The sequence below is a fragment of the Trachypithecus francoisi genome, unplaced genomic scaffold (genome assembly GCF_009764315.1).
Source record: "Trachypithecus francoisi isolate TF-2019V2 unplaced genomic scaffold, Tfra_2.0 Lachesis_group2, whole genome shotgun sequence".
Taxonomy (NCBI): domain Eukaryota; kingdom Metazoa; phylum Chordata; class Mammalia; order Primates; family Cercopithecidae; genus Trachypithecus; species Trachypithecus francoisi.
This window is the reverse complement of record NW_022681465.1, coordinates 145,142,053-145,155,205: the sequence shown is the minus strand read 5'-3', so window position 1 is coordinate 145,155,205 and position 13,153 is coordinate 145,142,053. Positions and strand designations below refer to the sequence as shown.

Below are 13,153 nucleotides of genomic sequence, written 5' to 3'. Positions count from 1 at the left end.
CTAAATATGCACCTTTTCTGTGAGATTTAACCTCTGTGAAGGCTGACACCATGTCTTCTAATTCACAGTTGTTTCACTAGCCTCTAGCTGAATGCCTGACACAAGAGTAGACTTTGAATAAATAATTAGAAATCAATCATGTGCAAAATCTATATATGAATGTTTCCATTTATTAGATGAGGAAACAGGTTAAGAGGAGTTAAATAACTTGCCAAAAGACATAGTTAGCATTTGGTAAAGCCAAGCTTTAAATCAAGAACTGATATCAAAACCCATGTTCACAATTACTCTATAGTACTGTCTTCTCCAAATTCCCTCCAGTTATCTCAGGAAAAATAAAGAATATTTCTATAGGATATGTGTCTTAGAGAAAAATTTGGTAGAAAAAGCTCCCAGGATTCAGGGAGGTGATCTTTTTCCCATCTGATTTCAGAACTACATAAAATAAGATGGATGATTTAATATCTTTCTGCACCCTGGGCATGATGGTATACCTCTCCAAAATCTGGTTTCTGCTTCTCAACTATAGGTGGTAGTGGATAATAGGCAACCTATAGCTGCAGCTGTTAGTCCTTCCCACAGATCAACATACAAAAGGGAAAGTGAGTTTCTCACATTCTGGAGAGATGTTGCCCAGGCAACAAAGACAAAGCCAGAGCAACAGACCACCCAGCTGAGACAGGCTCTGTCTTCCGCACATTCTCCCCTACCAGCACCCACTTCTGTGGGGCAGCAGACGACTACGTTCATACACCCTTTTAATGGGGTGCCCCTGAAGGGCTCACCTGCCCCAACTGGACACAGTTGGCAAAGACATCTCCATGAATAGCCCAAACAATAGCTCCAGATTCTTGCTATGTAGTTGAGGGTTTAATGTTTAATCTGTAGACTATACCAGAATAGCAACTCTACAGGTGAAGAGCTCAGTAGTTTCATTTTGTGACTTGTAATAAAAAAATTGGGGCACTGAATTAAACATTTATTTAGAAAATTAACCTAAACCCGTTTGCATATCATGGCAGCCACTGACACAGCTCTGCCTTTTAATAGCTGTGTAACTTTTGATAAGTTACTTAACATCTTAATCATGAATTTGCCCATCTAAAAAATGGGCTTACAAATACAAGTAATTACCAAAGATATCTTTGTGAGAAGTGAAAAAACAAAGGTAAACTGCATAATATGTGGCACATAATCAGGCCTTAAGTGAAGGTTATAGTAATTACTACAAATAATCCCTACATTATAGGAATTATTTGGGTTTCTGAAAAGGTGGCTGAACAGAAAAGATGAATAATCTCTTCCTTTGAGTCTATTTGCTCATTTAAATTTAGTGGCAAAAGCAAGCTGCATCATAGTTACTCCTGTAATAACTAGTGACATGGGCTCTACACCCTGCTTGGCACAGGCTGTCTTTGCTGTGCACTATAAAGCCTTTATCAGGACCAATACAGTGTGAGGCACACAGTGGGTGCTCAAGAAATGCTTGTTGAAGCTGTCAACCATGGGCCGTGCAGGCAGTTTAAGGCACAGTAGGCATCTAGATCTTTAAAGGAAATGGTACCGTTCTAAGAGTCATTAAATGAGTTCTTCAGGGAGGGCAGTAACAATGTGCCATCTGATTGCTTTGTTCAGAAGTACTTTCCGACTGAGTTAACCTACTAAAGATGCTGTTCTTTGCTGCGTAACGTCATAACTGCCAGTCCCTGCTAGGAAGTGGCTTTTCATGATGGCTTGCTGGTACATGTGTACATGGAAGGAAGAGGCTGGCTACAGGGGAGAGAGCCCCAGAGCAGAATGAAGCTCCTGCCAACCTGCTCCAGCACGCTGCTCCAGCACACTGTTGTGTCCTTTTATGCTGTGTGTGTGTGTGTGTGTGTGTGTGTGTGTGTGTTTTGTAGGGGAGTGGGTGGGTACGTCTGCAGTACCCCTACGTTTAAAAACAGGTCTGAATCTCATAGAATTCTATCAGAAAATCATTCCTCAAACATAACTTAATTTTCTGAAAGTATTTTATCCTTTGACCACCAAAACCTCTTTGGAGAGAATTAAAATGGAAAAATGTGTAAATAAGTACATCTCTAAATTAAACCATTTGTGCCTGAGCAGACCTAATTAGCCTTTTCTAGGGTGCAGAGTACAGTATGTTGTGTCTGGTCTTTGTTCTTCAGTAAAAGATTTCAGACGGGAAAACTATTCTAGAGTGAGTAGCCTCCAAATGTTAATTTTGCAAAACTAACACTAGTGACTCATTAATATTTGTAAATCATCTAGATTTTGCTATTTTGAAAAAGAAACCCCAAGTGCTAATTAATAAAAGATATCATGTCTTATTAACGTTCACATAGTAATTACCAAAATCACAAATTCGTCTGCTAAGTAGTCAGCAAACAAGACAAATGACTGTGCTCAGTTGAACAGATTATCAAATACCTTTGGGAGTACAACCTAATAGCCCCAACTAAACCATGAATCAAGCAGCTACTCCTTTTGCCACATGGACAGGCAATAACAATTTCATCTGTCATGTGAGGCGGGACAGAGCAGTGGAGACATCCAGCAACTCGCCTTCTCTAGAGCACACGTGCTTATGCTAGTGTCAGTGCTGCTCATGTATCTTTCTCTTACAACCTTTTACTGACACTTAAGATTTCATCTCTTAGCGAGACACAAGAAAAGGCTCAAAAGATGTCACCTAAAGTTAGACATCATCCTGCTAGCTTCTGCTTGTAAAATACATATTGGTGAGCCTTCTCAGCTCTCAACATGGAGAAGAAATTTCATCTTCCTGTGAACTTCTATATCAGTTCATCTCTGCTTCTCTTCTGACACTCATTACCTGTACACATGCCACACCTCCTCCCCTAGAAAGGCATCTCAAGAACACAGACCACGTCTCACTAGCCATTGAAGTATAACAACAAGTACTACTACTGTTAATTAAGATACCTACATTTTCTTACAACTATAAGTGTGCAAGTCACTTGGATGAGTGTTTTAATTTATTTAACTTTTATTTCTTCTTGTCATTTAATATTTACAACAGCCACTTAAGGTAGGTATATCCTCACTTTACCATGAGGCAACTAAGGCTAAAAGAGGCTGAGTGACAGAACTGGAATTCATCCCTAGGTCTGAAAGATTCTAAAGCCTTTGCTAACCTGTATGCTAAACTGTACCTATCCAATATGGTGCCTAGTTGAGGGTTAAGTACACAGCAGACATTGATAAATGTTGGTAGAATGAATGAATATCTTAATACCAATTAGCTTCTGCATCCCCTTGGTAGTTGAGATTAAACCTTTGCAGTTTCTGCTTTCCTGTTTTCTTCCAGGTGTGCATGATATCAAGGATTATTGTTAGTACTGTGTATCAAAATGAAAGCTCTCCTTACCTTTTTTATATCAGAAAATAAACACCTCTCCAGGACTCTCCTTCCTAGTTCAGAGTCTGCCAGGATGATATTCACTATTGGACACATTTGATGGCTTTTCATTTGTATTGGTGTTACTCACATGTTGGAGTAAGCTAGATGGTAGGAAGCAGTCTAATGTTCTTGGCACCTCCTCCCAGCTCTCTTCAACATCCTAGACTCTAAATCACATGGGGTGGGGAGCTCAGGGTCTGGTGGCCACTGACTTCACAATAGTCAATGTTTCCTATTGGTGAGGTAATGGGCTTTTGCTAGTTCAACCCTCTCAGTACATAGCATTCTCCCACTATCCTGGTAACAGTACCTTTACCATACAGCCCGTGTGCTTGGAGGAAGTACACCCTACTCTCAGTTCTAGAGTAGAACTCTGGGTGGTTTAAGCCCATCAGCACATCCCATTGGCTTTGCTGCAGTGATTAGTTCAAATCAGAAGACTCAGTTGAGGCCAGTGAGAAATAAGGAGGTGTTTGCTGGGGCTTCTGGGAGAAAATGCTTCCTGGCTCAGAGAACTACGAAGGAAGAGGTTCTCTCTCCCTGTTGGAGATTCACGTAGAATAATAAAGATCCAGAAGGTACTGGAAATAATTTTGGAAGTATAATGGAATCCAGCTTTAGGAGTAACCGAACTGTCATAGAAAGCCAAGAAGAAAAATGTAAAAAAAAGTCATTTGATGACATAGGTGAGCCATGTAATCAAGCCTTGCTCCAAAACTTTGACAGCTCCAGGTGTTTCAGCTACATGAGAGTCTAAATTTCTTTCTTTTTCTTATTTAGCCACTTTTGAGCCAGATTTTCTCTGACTTGACACGAAAAGATTCACAATATACCTAGGTGACAACTTTGATTGTTTCATGCTCATCCTCATATTTACTTTTCTTTTTTCCGGAAAAACAAGTATGACAGATCTGAAGGACCAGGGGGGACCACTTACTAGCTCATCACAAACTTGAAGCAGGCAAAATGTACCTGTCAGAGCCTAAGTAGAACTGGATTGCATGATGTATGGCAATGATCTTTCAGAGTGCTATCAAGAGTATTTGGCACTAGTGAACTGTGTTTGAGTCGATTCTCTCTATGGCAGTCACAAAGCCTAATTATGAAAACATGATGAGATCATTACGCAGTTAGGTCATTGCACCATTAGCATTCCTAATAAACAGATCAGCTTAGCCCAGCACAATCCCTAGTGGGTTTGTGGGAAACCCTTCTTGGGTTTCACATATATTAAACATTTTCAAATGAATTAATGAATGGTAGGAGTGCAAATTAATTCAGCCATTATTGAAGACAGTGTGGCAATTCCTCAAAGACCTAAGAGCAGAAATACTATTTGACCCAGCAATCCCATTACTGAGTATATACCCAAAAGAATATACATCATTCTATTATAAAAGACACATGTACACATATGTTTATTGCAGCACTATTCACAATAGCAAACACATGAAATCCACCCAAAGACCCATCAATGATGGACTGGATAAAGAAAATGTGGTACATATACACCGTGGAATACTATGCAGCCACAGAAAAGAAGAAATGGTAGTTTGTTCCTTTGCAGGGACATAGATAGAGCTGGAGGCCATTATCCTTAGCAAACTAACCCAGGGACAGAAAACCAAATACAGCATGTTCTCATAAGTGGGAGCTAAATGATGAAAACACATGGACACATAGGGGGAACAACACATACTGGGGCCTTTTGGAGGATGGAGGGTGGAAGGAGGGAGAGGATCAGGAAAAATAACTAATGGGTACTAGGCTTAATGCCTGGGTGATGCAATAATCTGTACAATAAATCCCCATGACACAAGTTTACCTATGTAACAAAACTGCACTTGTACCCGTGAACTTAAAATAAAAGTTAAAGAAAATATCAGGTACTTAGATAATGATGTTCTTCTCTGACACCCCCGTGCTGTCTTTGCTTACAAGGACAATTGTAACTGAAAAGCACAAAGTCAGCACAAATAAGGGAATTACAGGTTTCAATGCAAAACCATCTGCACCAAAGTATAATGGTAGCTGCCTGAAGTTGAAGTAACACCTTGGATCTGGTGTCTTGGACTTCTGGTTGTGAAGGATGGGCCCTTCCCAAGTACTGGAGATTTTGGGTACAAGGATAAGAAAGGACAGGACAACAGGGAGGCACCAAAGGGGGTTTATCCAGAGAGTGAGAAAATGGGATACAGTAACCTCTTGCTTTTTATTAGGGCCAGCTTCATGGATGAACAACTTGCCCAGTCACACAGAACCCTGTGGTCAGAAGGGCCTCCTTTTTTAGCTTTATGATCTGCTTTCACCATCCTGAAATTTGAAATACTTTTTGAATAAGGGCCCATACATTTTCATTTTGCTTTGTGTCCAGAATTATGTAGGCCATCCTGCTTGTTATAGATTTTTAGTTCCCTCTTCACTAAAAATCACAAGGAGCAAAAAGAATAACAGTTATACCAAAGACCTGCCTTAGATTTTCTATCTTTTGTCTTTCTACTTGATTGCTTTCTTTGTTTTGGATAAATATTTTTAATGTGCCATTTAAATTCTCCCCTTAGTTTACTATATTTTCATGTTATTTTCTTAATAATTGCTCTAGGATTACAATATACATTTTATTATTTTTTTAAAAATGTTTAATTACACTTTAAGTTCTGGGATACATGTGCAGAAGGTGCAGGTTTGTTACATAGTTATACACATGCCATGGTGGTTTGCTACACCTGAAATCAACCTGTCATCTGCATTACACATTTCTCTTAATACTATCCCTCCCCTAACACCCCATGCCCTGACAGGCTCCAGTATGTGATGTTCTTCTCCCTGTGTCCATGTGTTCACATTGTTCAACTCCCACTTATGAGTGACAACATGCAGTGTTTGGTTTTCTGTTCTTGTGTTAGTTTGCTGAGAATGATGGTTTCCAGCGTCATCCATGCCCCTGCAAAGGACATGAACTCATCGTTTTTTACGGCTGCATAGTATTCCGTGGTGTATATGTGTCACGTTTTCTTTATCCAGTCTATCATTGATGGGCATTTGGGTTGGTTCACAATATGCATTTTAATGTATCATGATCTTCTTTTGGTTAACAGTAATTTACCTCCAGAAAATATAAGAACTTTGCTCCAATATAGTGCCATTCCCTCCTCCCTCCTTTGTGCTATTACTGTCCTATACATTAAATCTATACATGTTACCAACCCAACACTACAATGTTAAAATTATTGTTTCACACAATCCTACGTGTTTTCAAGAAATTGAGAAAAAAATATATTTTATGGAATCTTTTATACTAACTCACATATTTATCATTTGCAGTGCTCTTCATTTTTTTCCTGTGGATTTGTGTTACCTTAGAGTACCCTTTCCTGAAGGTCTTCCTTCCTTCGGTACATCTTGTAACACAGGGCTGCTAGCAATACATGTGCTCAGTCTCTGTTTATCTGAAAATGTCCTTATTTTGCCCTCATTTTTGAAGGATAGTTTTGTTAGATACAGAATTCTCGTTTGACATTGTTTTCTTTTTGCACTACAGATTTGCCATTCTTCTTCCTTCTGGCATCCTTAATCGCATGGGTGCTCGCCTTTCTATGGTGTGTTCTATTCTTCTTGCTGCTTTTCAAGATTTTCTCTTTGGATGTGGTGTACAACAGTTTGACAATGATGTGTTCAAGTGTGGATCTATTTGTGTTTATCCTGCTTGGGTTTATTTGAGCTGCTTGGGTATATAGATTAATTTTCTAAAAAACCAAATTTTGGAAGTTTTGGTCATTCTTTTTTCAAATAGGGTTTTTGTCCCTTTTTCTTCCCTCCTTCTGACATTCCCCTGATGTGGTTGTTTCTGTGCTTGATCTTGTCCCACAGGTTTTTGAGGGTCTGTTAATTTTACTGCAGTCTGTTTTCTCACCATTCTCTAGATTGAGTAATTTCTATTGATTTATAGTTCACTGATTCCTTCTTCTCTCTCAAACCTGTTGTTGAATTCTCTAGTGAAATTTTTTTTATTACCATTATTGTACTCTTCAGTTACAGAATTTTCACTTGGTATTTTTAAAATAAATTCAATATCCTTATTAAGAATCTATTTGTTGATCTCTTGTTACCTCTTTTCTTTCATTCTTTAAGCATGGATTGCTTTAGTTCTTTGGAAATATTTATGATAGCTGCCTTGAAATTTTTGCCCACGAATATTTGGTAACACTTACAGAGTTTCTATTAACTGTTTTTCTTTTCTTGAGTATGGGCCACACTTTCTTTTCTTAAAAATGCAACATTTAAGATAACACATTGCAACTACCCTGAATTCTGATATTTTTTTCCCTTGATGGTGGCTGTTGCTGGTATTTTGTTTGTAACTTGCCTGGACTAAATCTGTGAAATCTGTTTCCCTAGGCTACTAATGCCTATGCTAGTTTAAAATATATATACATTCCTGATTTTATTTTTTATTTATCTACTTTTTTTTTCTTTTTGAGATGGAGTCTCACTCTGTCGCCCAGGCTGGAGTGCAGTGGCATGATTTCAGCTCACTGCAAGCTCCGCCTCCCAGGTTCACTCCATTCTCTTGCCTCAGTCTCCCGCGTAGCTGGGACTACAGGCCCTGATTTTATTTTTAACCTTGGCTTGCTAGAGTTTGCTCCTGTGTCTGTATAGCCTTAGTGGTCAGTTCATGATTGAACATCATTTATGTTCAAACACCTTAAACCACTAAGATTTCCATCCTTTGCCCTTTTTCACCTATTTTCAGGTAGAGGAGCATATACAAAGTTCAGGCTCTTTTCAAGCTCCCCTGGGTCTGGTATCTGCTGGACTTTTTTGAGTCTCCTATGCACATGCATTGAGACTTTGGATTAACCAGAAGCATATAAAGGGTTTCTGTCCCTTCAGTCTCCACTGCCCATATGCACAGCCTCAGCTAGCAGTATGCTGTCTCTGACCACAACTGCAACTTCAGGCTGCTGGAGCCGATGGCCCTCCCAACTCACTCCTGTCCAAGATGATCATTTCTATTGACAACTTTGCTTGGTGTCTGCACTGCCCAGCTCTTCAAACTGGTTGAGTCTCCTTCAACATCTACAGAGAAGCTACTGGTCATCATGGCTTGCTGTACCTTGGCAGAATCCATAGGCTGGGTTGAGGTGGATGAGAGGAGGCCTTGGTCAGAACATCTCAGATTTCCAGTGTTTCTGAGTGATGTCCCATGCTTTTAAAAAAATAAACACTTCTCAGATTGTCACAGGACTTTGGTTGATTTCCAGAGCACAAATAGTTGAAGTTTCCAACTTTCCACAGCTCTATCACTGCATTTTGGGAAGAGGATTTACCCAACCTCCTCCTAGAGTCATGGCTAAAAATCCACTCTTTGCCTTGGGTTTTGACTTGTCTCTCTCTTCTTCCTTCATTGTTTCCCTTTCACACACTTAAGTCCAACATATGCTAGTGGCTCTAGAGCAATAAAATCTTTCTTATGTGTGTAAGATAACTTCAGCAACAGATTATTTAGTACTATTGATATAAACCACACAGATTAACTTGCGGCAAGTCAAAAGCATTCAGTGAACTCTCAAAACACTGCTTGCCGTCTATGCTCAGGCTTGCAGCCTTTCCTGCAGGCAAGGAGTGGTGGATATCTGATGCTTCCTGCATGCTGTTACACCTGTCACAACTCTAGCACACATCACTAAATGACTGTGATTTTCTTCCCCACTAACCCTAGACATGGTCTCAGAATCTTCCTCAGACAGAACTCCAGGCAGCCATTATGTGGTTCAGAAGATGAGATCTCATAGGCATACCTTCTTCTTCTTCTTTTTTTTTTTTTTTTTTGAGATGGAGTCTTGCTCTGTCACCCAGGCTGGAAGGCAGTGGTGCGATCTCGGCTCACCGCAACCTCTGCCTCCCAGATTCAAGGGAGTCTCCAGCCTCAGCCTCCTGAGTAGCCAAGATTACAGGTGCCTGCCACCATGCCTGGCTAATTTTTGAATTTTTAGTAGAGATGGGGTTTCATCGTGTTGGCCAGGCTGGTCTTCAATTCCTGACCTTGTGATCCACCTGCCTCGGCCTCCCAAAATGCTGGGATTACAGGTGTGAGCCACCGCGCCCGGCCACCTTCAAGTCCCCAAAGCTGAAATGTATAATTCATCACACTATCTGCTGTGCTTCCACATACCAGTCAAGGCTTGGGGTTGGTTTCCTGAGGAACGTGTCTTTTTTCACTTGTGCCTCAAACTCAGCTCCTGTGACAGTTTTTCTCTTGAACATTTGCACTTAATCCTTTGGTGATTTCATCGATTTTCATGATTTTAAATCCCATCCATTTATTGGCCCTTTTCAGGTTTATATATTTTTTAGATCAGATCTCTCCCCCAAACTCCAACTCTCTACATGCCATCTCCACTTAGAAATCTAAAGGACACCTCTAAGTCACCATACCCAAAACTGAACAGTTCCTACCTGGGGCCTCTTCAACCTATAGGCTTTCTCCATCTTGATTGATATTCATTGATCTGCTCAGATGCTCAGACCAAAAGAAAAAAAAAGTCGAGTTATTCTTAATTCTCTTCATTCTGTCTCATACCATCAGGGAATTCTGCTGGTTTTACTTTAAAAATAAATCAGAACCCTGTGCCTTCTTACCACTGTCACTGCTACCATCCTAGTCTGAGAAATACCATTGTTCACAGGATTATTACAACTGGTTTTACTACTTCTAACTTTGATCTCTCATATTCCATACTCAACATGGCACCCAGAGTGATCCTTAAACCTTGGTATACTATACTCAACATCGTAGCCAGAAAGATCCTTTTGAAAAATGAGGCTGATCATGTCAGTTTTGTACTCAAAACATTCAGGTGGCTTCCCATTTCACTTAGGGAAAAAGCCAAAGGTTTTTCAGTGACTTACAATACTCTACATAGTCTGTCTTGCCACCCTCTTCAATTCACTATCTTTCACTACACTGCCTCTTACTCCTTTCCAGCCTTGCTGGCATCCTTAGTGCTTCTGGAAAACATGATACTGGCTTTTTGGAGCCTTTGCATTGGCCATTTTCTTTTCCTGAAATCCTCTTCCTTCAAATATCCAAGTGACTAATTCTCTCACTTCCTTCAAGTCTTTGCTCAGATGTCACCTTCTCAACGAAGCCCACCTTGTATTTATAATTGCAAACCCTACCATCTGTGTGTCCCCACTGCCCCCCTACTTCTCTCTTCTTCCACATGCCTCTCACTCATTCCCACATTTCTGTTCTTTTCATAGCATATTACTTTCTGCTATATGATTTACTTATTTCCTATCCTTAATGTTTGTCATCTGTCTCCTCCTTCTCTAGAACGTAACTCAAAAAGGGTGGGGACTTTTGTTCAGTGACATATCATTTCACAGTTTCTAGAAATGTGCCTGGCACATAACAGACATTCAAAAAACATTTGTTGAATGAACAAGTCAGCGGCAGATCTATGGTTCTGATACAGTTTCAGAAAACATGCACTGAATGTGAGAACACTTTCCAAAGAAATGTCAGGAGAAGCATAGTTAAAAGAAATGTCAAGAGACTCCATGAAAAAGAAGAGTCCATGGAAAAAAGAAGAAAAGAAAAAAAAATGATTGGGAAATGATAGATATAATATACTTATCTTGGTGAGTCATGGGGTACATTAGCATATTAAAAGTTACAAGAAGTCCTACAGGAAAAAAATGGGCTTAATTGTATTATTTCAAAAAAATTCAACACAAGCTCAAACTTCAAAAAAAAAAGATTTCTATATCATATTGTATAAGTAAAATAAGCAGCAATTTTGCATGTGGGCTCTGGAGATAGACTACTAGGGTTTATATTTTGGCTTGCCATTTACAAGAGTTATTTGATGTCTCTAAGCCTCAGCTCTTTTATCTGCAAAATAAGGTAGTATGTATATTACAAGTTTGGGGTTAGAATTAAGATAATATAAGTAAACAGTGCCTAATACATGGTAAGAACTCCTACAATTTTAAAAATTAAACAATGATCTAAATGCCTGTGATCTGCCAGTTATTATCCTTGACTCTGGGGATACAGATTAGAAATTGTATTAAAATTCCCTCGTCTCATGGAATTTATGTTCTGTAGGCAGAAGACAGATTAGAAACACATAAACCAATAGATGAACATTTTCTGATAGTGGCACTGTTATTAAGAAAATAAATCAGGGTTACGTGATAGAAAGAGTGGAATGGAGGGCTGCTTCAGATTGAATAGTCCAGAAGGATTTTCAGAGGGGAGGATGCTTATACTGAGAGCTGGTCAGTGAGGAGCCAGTCAAGCAAGGGTCTCTCTGGAGGAACAGCAGCACAGGCAGAAGGAACAACAAGGACAAATGTGTAAGGGAGAAATAAGCTTGGCTTGCTCAGGATTAGATAAAAAGTCCATGTGGCTGGTCATGGGGAGTACTGGAGAAAAATAGCATTTTTTTTACCTCTAAATGACACTAACCCCTCTGGGTCTTTATTTGTGGGATGACTTTTCAATTTATAATTCTTTCTTGGGGGAAAGAAGAGAGGCTCTGGAGGGATTGTGGCAACGACCCAGTGGTCTGGAGGGAAAGAGAGAGGAAATGATCACAGTTCTATGATTCAGAGGGAATTGACCAGCCTGTTTTAAATAGGCTTCCTGGGTTAAAGTGGTAATCTTTTCTCTCCACCATTCGCAAAAAGGACAGTGGGGTTAGGTGGACATGAAGTGTCAACTCAGAGGATAGGGGAATATGAATTAAAAATGCAGAAGAAAAGGCTTGTACCTGGGACTCACTGACGTTGTGGTTTCTCTTGAACCCCGATGTTCTCATTCTCGTTGAAGCCTGAGTTCATTTGTCTTTGTCGATATTAGAATTTTTGTCTAAAATTTGTTTTTTATGTATTCTCACCTCACCTTTCTCTTTTTTGGAGTGCAGAGACTAGTCTCTTGGGTGTGACTAAACATCCAGGAGAATGCTCAGCAAATACCACATGGTATTTCTTTTAACTTGCAAACACTTAATTGCTCACCATATTATAATTTAAGTCTTTTCCCATACGTAAAGTCCCCCTCACATGTCCAGAGAATGTAAATTCTCACTGGTGTTCATTTGACCTTGCCAAACTAGCCTGAATATTTTGTTCTCTATTGTGCTAAAGATAATTTTTTTTAGTGCTCTTCTCAATGACTATAGTTGAAAGGAGGAGAAAGTGATATCTCTGTAATGCAAGCCAGAGCCTTCCGCAATAACACATTGGCAAGTGGCAATGTGATGAAAATGTTTTATGTGGGCATGCTTTTGTTTCCCATCTTAGTGTTTCTGAGTGCAGATCCAATCTGCTCGTTATTCTTCTGCTACACAATGGGAAATGGAGGTAAGAAGATTGCTGACCTCCCTGCAGCTTTGAGACAAAATTTCTTGACTGCTAGCTCACAATAGGTCTTCTTGGAACTATCCAGAAATAGCACCCTCTCTCAACAATCTCTTCTTTCTAAATGGGCAGTGCTGTTTTGATCAACTTAACCCCAGTCAAGGGTACCCTACAGCACCAATTCAAAGATTCGGGGGTTGATTTTTTGCCTATTGAGATTTACTCAGATGTCATCTTCCTTCCTTCTTGGCTTCTGAGGCATTTCATTATTCCTAGCAACTCCAGTCGAGGGTAAACATGAGACACTGGGAATAAAATTCAAGCCACTTTTAGCTTTGTATTAGCAGGTATGGG

The 13,153-nt window shown here is 39.7% G+C and overlaps 1 protein-coding gene across 5 annotated transcripts in view; it reads right to left on the bottom strand.

Moving 5' to 3' along the window:
* PPP2R2B (protein phosphatase 2 regulatory subunit Bbeta) overlaps positions 1–3,598 on the bottom strand; it is a 331,924-nt gene extending 328,326 nt beyond the window's left edge. For all 5 annotated transcript variants that reach the window (XM_033180756.1, XM_033180754.1, XM_033180752.1 and 2 more), the window contains exon 1: positions 3,395–3,598. The gene's annotated coding sequence lies outside the window, so the exon portion shown is untranslated. The remainder of the gene's footprint in view (positions 1–3,394) is intronic.
* Positions 3,599–13,153: the final 9,555 nt, after the last annotated feature.